This window comes from Aquarana catesbeiana, linkage group LG01, assembly GCF_042186555.1.
Source record: "Aquarana catesbeiana isolate 2022-GZ linkage group LG01, ASM4218655v1, whole genome shotgun sequence".
Classification (NCBI taxonomy): domain Eukaryota; kingdom Metazoa; phylum Chordata; class Amphibia; order Anura; family Ranidae; genus Aquarana; species Aquarana catesbeiana.
This window is the reverse complement of record NC_133324.1, coordinates 625901806-625914713: the sequence shown is the minus strand read 5'-3', so window position 1 is coordinate 625914713 and position 12908 is coordinate 625901806. Positions and strand designations below refer to the sequence as shown.

Below are 12908 nucleotides of genomic sequence, written 5' to 3'. Positions count from 1 at the left end.
TAGCTCCTCCCCTCCAAGGAGGTGTATATTTATCTATGACAAGAAATTGAGAACCAGTAGGATCTCGTCTGTGATGCTCTCTATAATGTCGAGGCACATTATGTTTGATGTCACCACTTTTTATTTTAGCGATATGCTCGCTGACTCTAACAGAAAAAGCTCGAATTGTACGGCCCACATACTGCTTCCCACAGGGGCAGGTAATCAGATAAACAACATGTGTGGTAGCACAAGTGCAGAATGTTTTAATGGGATATGTACAATTTGTAGTGTTCGATTTGAACTCGAGGCTTTTACGTCTACCACAGGAATTGTATTGACATACAGTGCATTTTTTGCAGGGAAAATAACCCACTAAGTTGTGAAAAAAAGAAGGTCGTATGGGGGGATTTATGATATTAGGTGCAATTTTTCCCTGCAAAGAAGGCACACCTCTAAAGATGACCTTAGGTTGTTCTGGGAGTATTTCCTTTAAAACACGGTCATTCCTAAGTATATCCCAATGTCTGTAAATGATGTTTTTGATTTCTCTGTATTGGACTGAAAAAGTGGTGAGCATAGAGCATTTAAAGGAGCTTTCTTGTTCACGAGGAGGTTTTGGTGTCAGCAAAGATTTTCTATCAATTGCAGCCACTCTATTTATTTCTGAGGTTAACGATGTTGGGTCGTACCCCTTTTCTATAAATCTGTCCCTCAGTGTTGATGCTTGAGTGAAATAGTTGTTTACATCTGTGCAATTCCTGCGCAATCTCAGGAACTGACTACGAGGCACGGACTGTAACCAGGATTGGTGGTGACAGCTGTCAACTGGTATAAAGCTATTGCGGTCAGTATTTTTGAAATAAGTTTTAAACTTAAATTGGCGTGAGACCATCTCGATTTCGAGATCCAAAAAGTGAATTTTAAATGAGCTAAATTCATATGTCAACGAAATCCCCCGATCGTTGTCATTTAAAAACACAAAGAAATCCCTGAGGGATTCAGGGGTGCCATCCCATAGGAGGAGGATGTCGTCTATATATCTGGCCCACAGTACCAATGAGGGCCTGTGTTCAGAATAGACGACATCCTCCTCCCATTTTGCCATAAAAAGGTTGGCAAGGCTAGGGGCAAATTTGGCCCCCATAGCCACACCCTTCTGTTGCAAGAAAAACTTTTGGTCAAACCAGAAGTAGTTGTGTTTGGTAGCAAATTGTAATAGCTCAATAATATATTCACTTTGTTTATTGGTAATGGAATGGTCTCTGTTCAGAAAATGTGTGACCGCTTCTATACCTCTGGTATGGGGGATACAGGTGTACAATGATGCCACGTCTGCAGTGGCCATCAGCAGGTCCCCCCCAATCTCCACACTTTCAAGTAGCCTAATGGTATCAGTCGTATCCTTAAGATACGATGGAGTGCCTTTGACCAATGGTTGAAGGTAGAAATCAATATATTTACCGATACGTGATGTTACAGAGTCGATTCCACTTATGATTGGTCGACCCGGAGGGTGAACAGGATCCTTGTGGATCTTGGGCAGATGGTACATGATTGGGATTCTAGGTGCAGTAGGTACTAGGTAAGCCCTTTCTTTTTTATTTAGAATCTGCTCATTAAAACCTTTTAAAACTAGTTGGTCCAGCTCTTTTTTATATTGGGCAGTAGGGTTTCTGGTAAGTTCCCTATATGTGTCCTGGTCGCTTAATATCCTATACATTTCTTGAATGTAGTCCAGTCTGTCCTGCACGACTATGCCTCCGCCCTTATCGGCAGGTACAGGGGGGCTGAATAAAGACGGATTAGACAGCCCTGAATGTACCATGCCTGATATGCCAATATCATCATTTCCGTCAGGGCACACAGGGAAGAAAAAGGTCTTCGGACCCAAAAGAGGTTCTAGAGGGGGGCGGAGAATCCAGAGAAGAAAAAAGAAAAAGGACATGATAGGCAATGGAGTTTTTAATTTAAGCACTAAGGAATTGACCACTCAGGAAATGATGATATTGGACAAGGGTTTAAAATTTGCCCCCCAAAAGAAATTAGACAAATTTCACACCTTTATAGATGTCCATAAATTTATTAGGAAGATTAATATCCAACGTTATGTAGCTTCTAATACGTCTTCTCAATTTCAAAGAGCTGCTTCTTCAGGCATGGTACATTCAGGGCTGTCTAATCCGTCTTTATTCAGCCCCCCTGTACCTGCAGCTCCTGCCGTTAACATTTTTAGGGACCTAGTTTTGCAAGATTTAGCCAAGCTTCCTCCCAAAAAGACATATAACCAGTCCTTTCCAATGCTCGGGTTCAAATCACTGTGCGAGAGGAAAGACATTGTAGTCCGTCCTGCCGATAAGGGCGGAGGCATAGTCGTGCAGGACAGACTGGACTACATTCAAGAAATGTATAGGATATTAAGCGACCAGGACACATATAGGGAACTTACCAGAAACCCTACTGCCCAATATAAAAAAGAGCTGGACCAACTAGTTTTAAAAGGTTTTAATGAGCAGATTCTAAATAAAAAAGAAAGGGCTTACCTAGTACCTACTGCACCTAGAATCCCAATCATGTACCATCTGCCCAAGATCCACAAGGATCCTGTTCACCCTCCGGGTCGACCAATCATAAGTGGAATCGACTCTGTAACATCACGTATCGGTAAATATATTGATTTCTACCTTCAACCATTGGTCAAAGGCACTCCATCGTATCTTAAGGATACGACTGATACCATTAGGCTACTTGAAAGTGTGGAGATTGGGGGGGACCTGCTGATGGCCACTGCAGACGTGGCATCATTGTACACCTGTATCCCCCATACCAGAGGTATAGAAGCGGTCACACATTTTCTGAACAGAGACCATTCCATTACCAATAAACAAAGTGAATATATTATTGAGCTATTACAATTTGCTACCAAACACAACTACTTCTGGTTTGACCAAAAGTTTTTCTTGCAACAGAAGGGTGTGGCTATGGGGGCCAAATTTGCCCCTAGCCTTGCCAACCTTTTTATGGCAAAATGGGAGGAGGATGTCGTCTATTCTGAACACAGGCCCTCATTGGTACTGTGGGCCAGATATATAGACGACATCCTCCTCCTATGGGATGGCACCCCTGAATCCCTCAGGGATTTCTTTGTGTTTTTAAATGACAACGATCGGGGGATTTCGTTGACATATGAATTTAGCTCATTTAAAATTCACTTTTTGGATCTCGAAATCGAGATGGTCTCACGCCAATTTAAGTTTAAAACTTATTTCAAAAATACTGACCGCAATAGCTTTATACCAGTTGACAGCTGTCACCACCAATCCTGGTTACAGTCCGTGCCTCGTAGTCAGTTCCTGAGATTGCGCAGGAATTGCACAGATGTAAACAACTATTTCACTCAAGCATCAACACTGAGGGACAGATTTATAGAAAAGGGGTACGACCCAACATCGTTAACCTCAGAAATAAATAGAGTGGCTGCAATTGATAGAAAATCTTTGCTGACACCAAAACCTCCTCGTGAACAAGAAAGCTCCTTTAAATGCTCTATGCTCACCACTTTTTCAGTCCAATACAGAGAAATCAAAAACATCATTTACAGACATTGGGATATACTTAGGAATGACCGTGTTTTAAAGGAAATACTCCCAGAACAACCTAAGGTCATCTTTAGAGGTGTGCCTTCTTTGCAGGGAAAAATTGCACCTAATATCATAAATCCCCCCATACGACCTTCTTTTTTTCACAACTTAGTGGGTTATTTTCCCTGCAAAAAATGCACTGTATGTCAATACAATTCCTGTGGTAGACGTAAAAGCCTCGAGTTCAAATCGAACACTACAAATTGTACATATCCCATTAAAACATTCTGCACTTGTGCTACCACACATGTTGTTTATCTGATTACCTGCCCCTGTGGGAAGCAGTATGTGGGCCGTACAATTCGAGCTTTTTCTGTTAGAGTCAGCGAGCATATTGCTAAAATAAAAAGTGGTGACATCAAACATAATGTGCCTCGACATTATAGAGAGCATCACAGACGAGATCCTACTGGTTCTCAATTTCTTGTCATAGATAAATATACACCTCCTTGGAGGGGAGGAGCTAAGACAAGGGGAGTCTCTCGTTTGGAGACTTATTGGATCCACCAATTGCAAACCTACTCCCCTTTTGGGTTGAACATAGAATGGGACATCAATGCTTTTATCAACCAAGCATGATGCCTTTTCTCTATTTCCGGTACTTTAGGGTCCAGTTGGTACCTATTAGAATGTCTTTTATGAGAGGGTTTTTTTTTTTTTTTTTTTTTTTTTTTTTTTTAATTTTTAAATGTTTTTATGAAGGTATTTTTATTAAATTCTTATAACATGTATTTTAGATTGTATATTTGAATATATACTGGTTTGGTCCCTATCACAAATATCAGCTTGATCCAACCAATAACGTGTCCTTTCTGAGGGGTGCCATCATTTGTCACACCTTAGTATCATATATATTTTTTTATATATATTACATTATTTTATTTATTTTTTTCTACCCCCCCCCACATGGAATCTCGGGATTTGAACCGGCAGCCCTTTTGCTGCAGGGTGGGAGTGCTGGCTGCTACGCCACTGCCCATGTTCAGGCTAGAGCAATGTGTGGATGTATTATATTGTTTTTCATTTTTGCTGCCAGAGGGTGATACCTTGTAACTTAGTGTATTAATATACATGTCCTTATGACAAACTGCGCCATGTTGTAGGTTATATACACCGGACATTGTGCCGTTTTAAGCCACATCTGCCCCTATATGTCCCCGAAAATAGCGGTGCCATGTTTTTGGCTGTTTAAACCAGTCACTGTTCCACATGATGTCACATCCTCTTTCACATGTTAAAATGAGGCTTGGAACTCTTATCCGGGCGCCATTTTGGCAGAACCAGGTAGTAATCCTCCTCTACACATGAAAACGAGGCTTGGAATGCAAGCCCGGGCGCCATTTTGGAGGAACCAGGAAGTAATCTCCATAATTTGCACTTTCAATTAGATGGAGCTGCCACTTGTTATGGGGGTAACCAGTACCTATAAATACTCAGCCAGTACAGTGGTCCAGCACCCCAGATGATGACTTCTAAGTCGAAACGCGTCGGAAGGATATGCTGAGACCACTGTCTTCTTTTATACAAGCGCTTGATTTTACTGCTTAACACGTGAGTGTATTTCCTTTGCTTTTTATGTATTAAAATTTCCATACAGAGTTACACTATATGCCTTCCTCTTTCTTTTAATTATGGGGCTGACTGCCTATATCTACTGAGTCCATCCATACCTTACACTTGTTCGGAGGTCCATCTGGAGGTCATATCTGGATAGAGCATCTGATCCCCTTGGTATATTATACCACAAAGCTTGATTGACTCACTAGGTGTACACCTATTTGAGTTCAATCCCTCTGGTAAGCAGCTTCTGGTGTCTTTGGTGGTGGACCCACTATTAACTGTTATTACATCATACATATTTGAAGTTAAAGACTGTCACTATATTATATCCACATGTGGTTGACGATCACACATGACTGAAGCTTGTCACTGACTTTTTTCTTTTTTGGACATCACACGTCCAAGTTACTCTGTTTATAGACATTACATGTCATAATAGAGGACTGCTTGGAGTATTTTTGAGCACATCATTTATTATTCAAGTTTTCTGTACTAATATTATTTGTTATGGTTTATATGATCACATAAGCGCTGCACATTTCACCCTATATGCTAGGATGCGGTCACTCAGCTAGAACATTTCCATTAGGTGTGGGAGATGCTGAGATGTGACTATTTTGCTAGAACACGTCCACCAGGTGTGGCATATGCAAGGATGTGACTACTCTGCAAGGACATGACCACCAGGTGTGGGATTTGCAAGGATGTGACTACTCTGCAAGGACATGACCACCAGGTGTAGGATTTGCAAGGATGTGACTACTCTGCTAGAACATGACCACCAGGTGTGGGATATGCAAGGATGTGACTACTCTGTTAGAACATGACCACCAGGTGTGGGATATGCAAGGATGTGACTACTCTGTTAGAACATGACCACCAGGTGTGGGATATGCAAGGATGTGACTATTCTGCTAGAACACGACCACCAGGCGTGGGATATGCAAGGATGTGACTACTCTGCTAGAACATGACCACCAGGTGTGGGATTTGCAAGGATGTGACTACTCTGCTAGAACACGACCACCAGGTGTGGGATAGGCAAGGATGTGACTACTCTGCTAGAACATGGCCACCAGGCGTGGGATATGCAAGGATGTGACTACTCTGCTAGAACATGACCACCAGGTGTGGGATAACCAAGGATGTGACTACTCTGCTAGAACATGACCACCAGGTGTGGGATATGCAAGGATGTGACTACTCTGCTAGAACATGACCACCAGGTGTGGGATATGCAAGGATGTGACTACTCTGCTAGAACATGACCACCAGGTGTGGGATTTGCAAGGATGTAACTACTCTGCTAGAACATGACCACCAGGTGTGGGATATGCTTGGAAATGTGTAGTAGTAGTAGTAGTAGTAGTAGTAGTAGTAGTAGTAGTAGTAGTAGTACCTATATGCCCGCTACTCTTAAGAACCTTGGCGATAAAAGTAGTTCCCATGTGACTCTTTGAAGGATTTATATGTAATTGCTTGAATTGCTATTCAGGAGCCTTCTCAATCCTACAGCAATTATCACATAACCACATAGCTCAAGTATCTGTTGCTGTTTAGGCCTCATGTACACAGGATGTTTTTTTCCTCCCTTGGACGCCTTTGCTCTAGGGGAGGAAAATGCAGCTTAAAAAACACACCTAACGCCGTGCTTTGCATGCATGTTCATGTGTACTTTGTGTTTTATTGCATTCTGTTGTCCAGAATATTCATTTATTTTGGCCATTTAAATGCATGAACACTCATAAACGAGTCTAGCGGCAATGAACGTTTTTTCCTTTGAAACGCTCTCCTCTTTAATGTGCAAGTGGTGTGTGTGTGTTTTTTTTTTTTCTCCAAGCGTCTTCCAGGACAGCCCATGAGACCTTGGGCTCCTCCTACCAGGACAGGAAACACGTCACCCCCACCAGATAAAAGGGCGGTCCTCCAGGCCCATGTCAGTTATTTGTGTTTCCTCTGGACGGGGGGGTAACATGTTCCTGGAACCAGGTCCTAGGTCCCTAGGCCTCATGAGCAGGGGCTCTGTAGGGCTATATGGGGCATTTCACTAACCTCTCCTCTGCCAGTAGCAGCACTCCGCAGGAGAGGTTGGCTGTGCTGCGGTCTCCTGTGTCCCAGTGCCTGGAGAGAGCCAGGACCGGCATGGTGTCAGCTCCCATAGCGCTGTTCTTAGGAAAGCAGCGGTTCCTCTCCTCACAGGCAGCGTGGCTAGTTGTGTGAGGAGAAGCAGGAAGCTGCGGCGCTCGAGTAGGGGGCGGGGCTTGTGCGCTCCAAGCTGGCCCACAGGAAGTACTGAGAGCAGGTCACTTCTGGTGCATATGACATCATCGCCGGGCGACGGAGACGCTGGTTCCAGTCTTCTTAAATGGAGCGAATAGGAGACACTGGCCGCTGGTGTCTTCTTGTGAAAGCAGCCAGGTTGTGGAAAGCCAGAAAGGGGCAAGATGGATCAATCTGCAGTTCCTACACAGGCAGTGGATGCGCCCAACACCAGCACCTCACAGGTAAGCCTGAAGTGTTATGTTACTATCTTGCTCTCTCTGTGAGTGTTCCCTCCCCCTCCCCTCTCTGTAGTAGTGGGTTAAGGGGGCACATTTCCTCCCTCCTGCACATGGTGGTTTGGAGTGGTGGGGTGGCTGTGAGTCTCATTAGGGGTCACTTATCTTTTTGTCTTACAGACCAAGACCCAGGACAAGGCTCAGGCGCAGCCACCTAAAAAGAAATGCGGTGTGCGCAAACAAATTGAGCTCCTCGTGGAGCAAAGCCGTTTGTCGCAGCTGTATAGATGGCCTTGTAAAGGATGACCCGGGTTACCTCTTGTCAGAAAATGCTAACCTCTGTTAGGGACGAGCTTGAGTCCACCTTTAGTTCTTTTAGAACACTTATTGACAAGCTCCAGACCCCAGTAGAGGGTCCATCCACACAGAGAGCTTCAGTCAGCAGCAGGCAGAGAGTGAAGACTCTGAGGCTGAGGTCAGATCTACCCGTTCTTCCCCTGAAGAATCAGGGTCAGATATAGAGCCCAGGGATAGAGAATCCACTCGAGGCTCGAGATTTAAGTTATCTGTAGAGGATGTGGATGACTTGTTAAAGGCTATCTATACCACTCTTGAATTGAGAGAGGAGGAGGTTCAGTTATCCAAACACGATCTTATGTATAAGGGATTGCATAAGAAAAAACCTAGAGTTTTTCCAGTCCATAGTTCATTGGTTGATACTGTTAAACTGGAATGGGTTAACCCGGAGAGAAAACCATTCTTCTCTAGTAACCTAAAAAGAAGGTTCCCTTTTGATGAGGACACTGCGCAGCCATGGAATAAAAAACCGAAGCTGGACGCACCTCTTTCAAAGGTTTCAAAAAATTCGGACCTAGCGTTCGATGATATGGACACGCTTAAGGATCCGATGGACAAGAGGGGGGATATTCTTCTCCACAGAGCCTGGGACTCAGCGGTGGGGAACCTGAAACCAGCTCTAGCCTCCACTTGTGTGGCCAGGTATCTGGAGGTTTGGTTGACTCAGATTCGGTCACACCTGTCAGCGGGTACCTCGAGAGAGCAGATTTTGAAGTCCTTTCCTCTCCTCTTTCAGGCTGTAGGTTTTTTGGCAGATTCTTCCGCAGAGTCGGTAAGAATGTCGGCCAGGACTTCCGCTTTAGTGAACTCGGCCAGGAGAAGCATCTGGCTTAGAACCTGATCAGGAGACCCAGCCTCCAAATTACGCCTTTGTGGGCTTCCCTTAACAGGCGATCATTTGTTTGGCCCAGGACTGCGGGAGGCTCTGGAACGCATGGCTGATAAGAAAAAGGCGTTTCCAGAGAAAAAGAGAATTCCGACAGCCAGAAAAAATTTTCGTGGCCAAGGCAGACAACAGAGTCCTAGAGAAAAGGACAGCAGGCCGAAAAAACATTGGACTGGGCACAAAGGCAGAGGCAAAGGGGGAGTGCTGTTTAACCCTCCTCAACAGCCCGCCAAGCCACAGTGACTTGTGTTCCCCGGTGGGAGGAAGATTGAGGGCCTTCATCCCACAGTGGGCAGCAGTCACTTCGAGCCCCTTCATCCTGGACCTAGTGACCAACAGGTACAGGATGGAGTTTGTTCACCAACCATCAGAACGATTGTTGGTCACCTTTCCTCCACAAGATCGAGAGAAAGCAAGGGCTCTGGGTCTCCAGATCGGAGACTTATTGGATCAAAAAGTCCTGATTCCTGTTCCACAGTCAGAGCAGGGTAAGGGATTCTATCCCCATGTATTTGTGGTCAAAAAGCCGTCGGGAAAGTTTTGACTTATCCTGAATCTCCGGACCTTAAACAAGTCCATCAGATACAAGCATTTCCGTATGGAGACGGTTTTTACAATCAAAAACCTATACCCAAACTGCTTTATGGCCACGTTGGACTTAAGGGATGCCTATCTTCATATCCCTATCCATCCAGCCTTCCAAAAGTTTTTGAGATTGGCAGTGAAGACGAGTATGGGAACCCAACATTTTCAATTTCAAGCCCGCCCTTTCGGTCTTTTCTCAGCCCCACGCATCTTTACGAAGGTGTTGGGGGAAGCGCTGGCTCCACTAAGATTAAAGGTGATAACTGTGATCCCTTACTTGGACGACCTCCTGATAGTGGCAAAATCATACCAGAGGCTGTTGGAGGATCTCCAGGCTGTACAGGACTTCTTACAGTCCCTAGGCTGGCTGATAAACAAAGAAAAATCATCCTTGATCCCGGCCCAGAAAGTAACTTATCTGGGTTACGATTTTTGCTCAGTGAACCAAAGAGTTTTTCTTCCTCAGGAGAAGATTACCAAAGTGTTCCAGACTATGTCAGCATTGCAGACCAACCAGTCGGTCTCTCTGAGACAGGTGTCGAGGGCAGTGGGTCTTATGACCTCATGTTTTCCCGCTGTACCATGGGCGAGACTCCGTCAGCCTTCCGTTACAAATGTTTCTATTAAGACACTGGGACGGGGACGTAAGGTCCCTGGAGTCAAGGATCCGGCTTCCCGCCAGGATAAAAAGAAGCCTGTGGTGGTGGAGAACTGGCCAGCACCGAGCAGGAGGTCTCCCATGGTCCTTTCCCGTATCCCGAAGAATTACCACGGATGCGAGTTCCTAGGGATGGGGGGCCCACCTCAGCAATTCAGTAGCACAGGGAGAGTGGTCCTCGAGGGAGGCAAGGGCCTCAGCCAATCAAAGAGAGCTGCTAGCAGTCCAGAGAGCCCTGCAGTCTTTTCAGATGGAGATCAAAGGTCACAACCTCCAAATTCTGTCAGACAATATCGCGACAGTCGCGTATATCAACGAGCAGGGAGGCACGAGAAGCCGGATGCTTCAGTCCATTGCCCACGAGAATCTTTCATGGGCAGAGGAGAATCTAGCTTCAATTTCGGCTGTACACCTGAAGGGGACAAACAATTGCCTGGCAGATTACCTCAGCCGTCACAGGATAGACCGAGACAACTGGTGCCTTCATCCCGAAATCTTTGCAGACCTCACCAGGGCATAGGGTTATCCCATATTGGATTTGTTCGCAAACCAAAACAACCACAAGACGGAGATATTCTTTTCCATGAACCCGGCAGACCAAGCCTTGGGGATCGATGCTCTGGCAAACCCGTGGCCTTCAGGCCTATGCTATGCCTTCCCACCAATCAGACTGATTCCAGAAGTCCTCCGGAAGTTTCTGCTAGAGGAGACGGATCTCATTCTAATTGCCCAAGAGACCATGGTTTTCCCTGCTACAGTCTCTGGTTTCAGAGCCTCCGCTGAGTCTTCCGAAAAGGGAAGACTTATTATTGCAGGGTCCAGTATCACACCCTCAGGTGGTTTCCTTAAACTTGACAGCCTGGTATCTGAAGAAAAGATACTGAGCGCCCAGGGGTTCTCTGAAAAGGTAGTCAAGACTCTCGTTAATTGCAGGTAGCCGCTTACTAGAGCCTTATATTCCAAAGTTTGGAAAAGGTTTAACTCATGGTTATCTGAAAATGAAAGATTAACCCATGATATTCCGTCTATTTTGGAATTTTTCCAAGAGAGTGTCAACAAAGGTCTTTCAGTTAGTCCCTTAAAGGTACAGGCGGCAGCTATTGGTGTGTTCCTCCAGTTTTCTCTCCTGGAAAACCCCACTATAGCCAGATTTTTCAAATCTATCTCTAGGGCCAGACCAGTAGTGGTGAGAAGTTGTCCAACTTGGGACCTGTCCCTAGTACTTCAAACTCTGGTGGAATTTGCGTTTGAGCCTCTGGGAAATATTTTAGTTAAGTTACTTACATTAAAGACTGTGTTCCTTATAGCTGTTACATCAGCTCGTAGGGTAAGTGAGTTGCAGGCCCTATCTGTAAGGGAGCCCTTCCTCACGATTTTTGAGGATCGAGTTGTTTTACGAACCGATCCAGGTTTTTTGCCCAAAGTGGCAAGTACATTCCACTGATCTCAGGACATTGTACTGCCAACCTTTTGTAGTTCACCACAGGGCGACCTAGAAAGAAAATGTAGTTTTCTAGATGTAAGAAGAATTCTCTTAGTCTATCTTGAGGTCACCAAGACCTTTAGGAAAACTGATGCCTTATTTGTCCTCTTTTCTGGAGTTCACAAGGGGAATAGTGCATCTAAAGCCACATTGGCTAGATGGATAAAGCAAGCCATCTCTGAAGCTTACAAAATAAGGGAGGTTCCTACACCTTTTGTTACTGCGCACTCAACTAGAGCCTTGTCTACATCTTGGGCTGAGAGGGCTGGTGCCTCACCGGAAAATAATTTTCAGGGCTGCCACATGGTCCAGTTATGCCGCGTACACACGGTCGGACTTTTCGTCTACAAAAGTCCGACAGCCTGTCCGACATACTTCCGACGTACCTTCGGCGGACTTGCGGCAGACTTTCTTACGAACGGACTTGCCTACACACGACCACACAAAAGTCCGACGGATTCGTACGTGATGACGTACACCGGACTAAAATAAGGAAGTTCATAGCCAGTAGCCAATAGCTGCCCTAGCGTGGGTTTTTGTCCGTCGGACTAGCACACAGACGAGCGGATTTCGGGGTCCGTCGTACTTACGACGTAAAGATTTGAAGCATGTTTCAAATCTAAAGTCCGTCGGATTTGAGGCTAAAAAAGTCAGTTGAAAGTCCGGAGAAGCCCACACATGATCGGATTACCAGCCAGCTTTAGTCCGTCAGCGTCCGTTGGACTTTTGTAGACGAAAAGTCCGACCGTGTGTACGCGGCATTACTCGACCTTCATTAAACATTATCGCCTGGATCTCCTATCAGCTCAGGAGCAGGCGTTTGGTCGTAAGGTCCTTCAGGCAGTTGTCCCTCCCTAGACTGGTAAGTTCTGGCTCATTGTCTCATGGGCTGTCCTGGAAGACGCTTGGAGAAAAGCTGAGTTAGACTTACCGGTAACTCCTTTCCTGAGAGTCTTCCAGGACAGCCGGATTCCCACCCGGTTCTGTCTGAAGTTATGTGTATTATGCAGATGTTTTGCAGGGTCCTACAGTTCTTGAGAAGACTGACATGGGCCTGGAGGACCGCCCTTTTATCTGGTGGGGGTGACGTGTTTCCTGTCCTGGTAGGAGGAGCCCAAGGTCTCATGGGCTGTCCTGGAAGACTCTCAGAAAAGGAGTTACCGGTAAGTCTAACTCAGCTTTTTTTTTTTTCTGCCTCCTAAATGCTCCTGCCTCTAAAGGCCTATAAACCTATGTGACACAAACGCTAACATAGAGGGGT

General features: G+C 45.3%; 1 protein-coding gene across 2 annotated transcripts in view; it reads left to right on the top strand.

Moving 5' to 3' along the window:
• The window catches only part of DCK (deoxycytidine kinase), a 51293-nt gene that overhangs the window by 24225 nt on the left and 14160 nt on the right, over positions 1 to 12908 (top strand). The gene's annotated exons all lie outside the window — the stretch shown is intronic.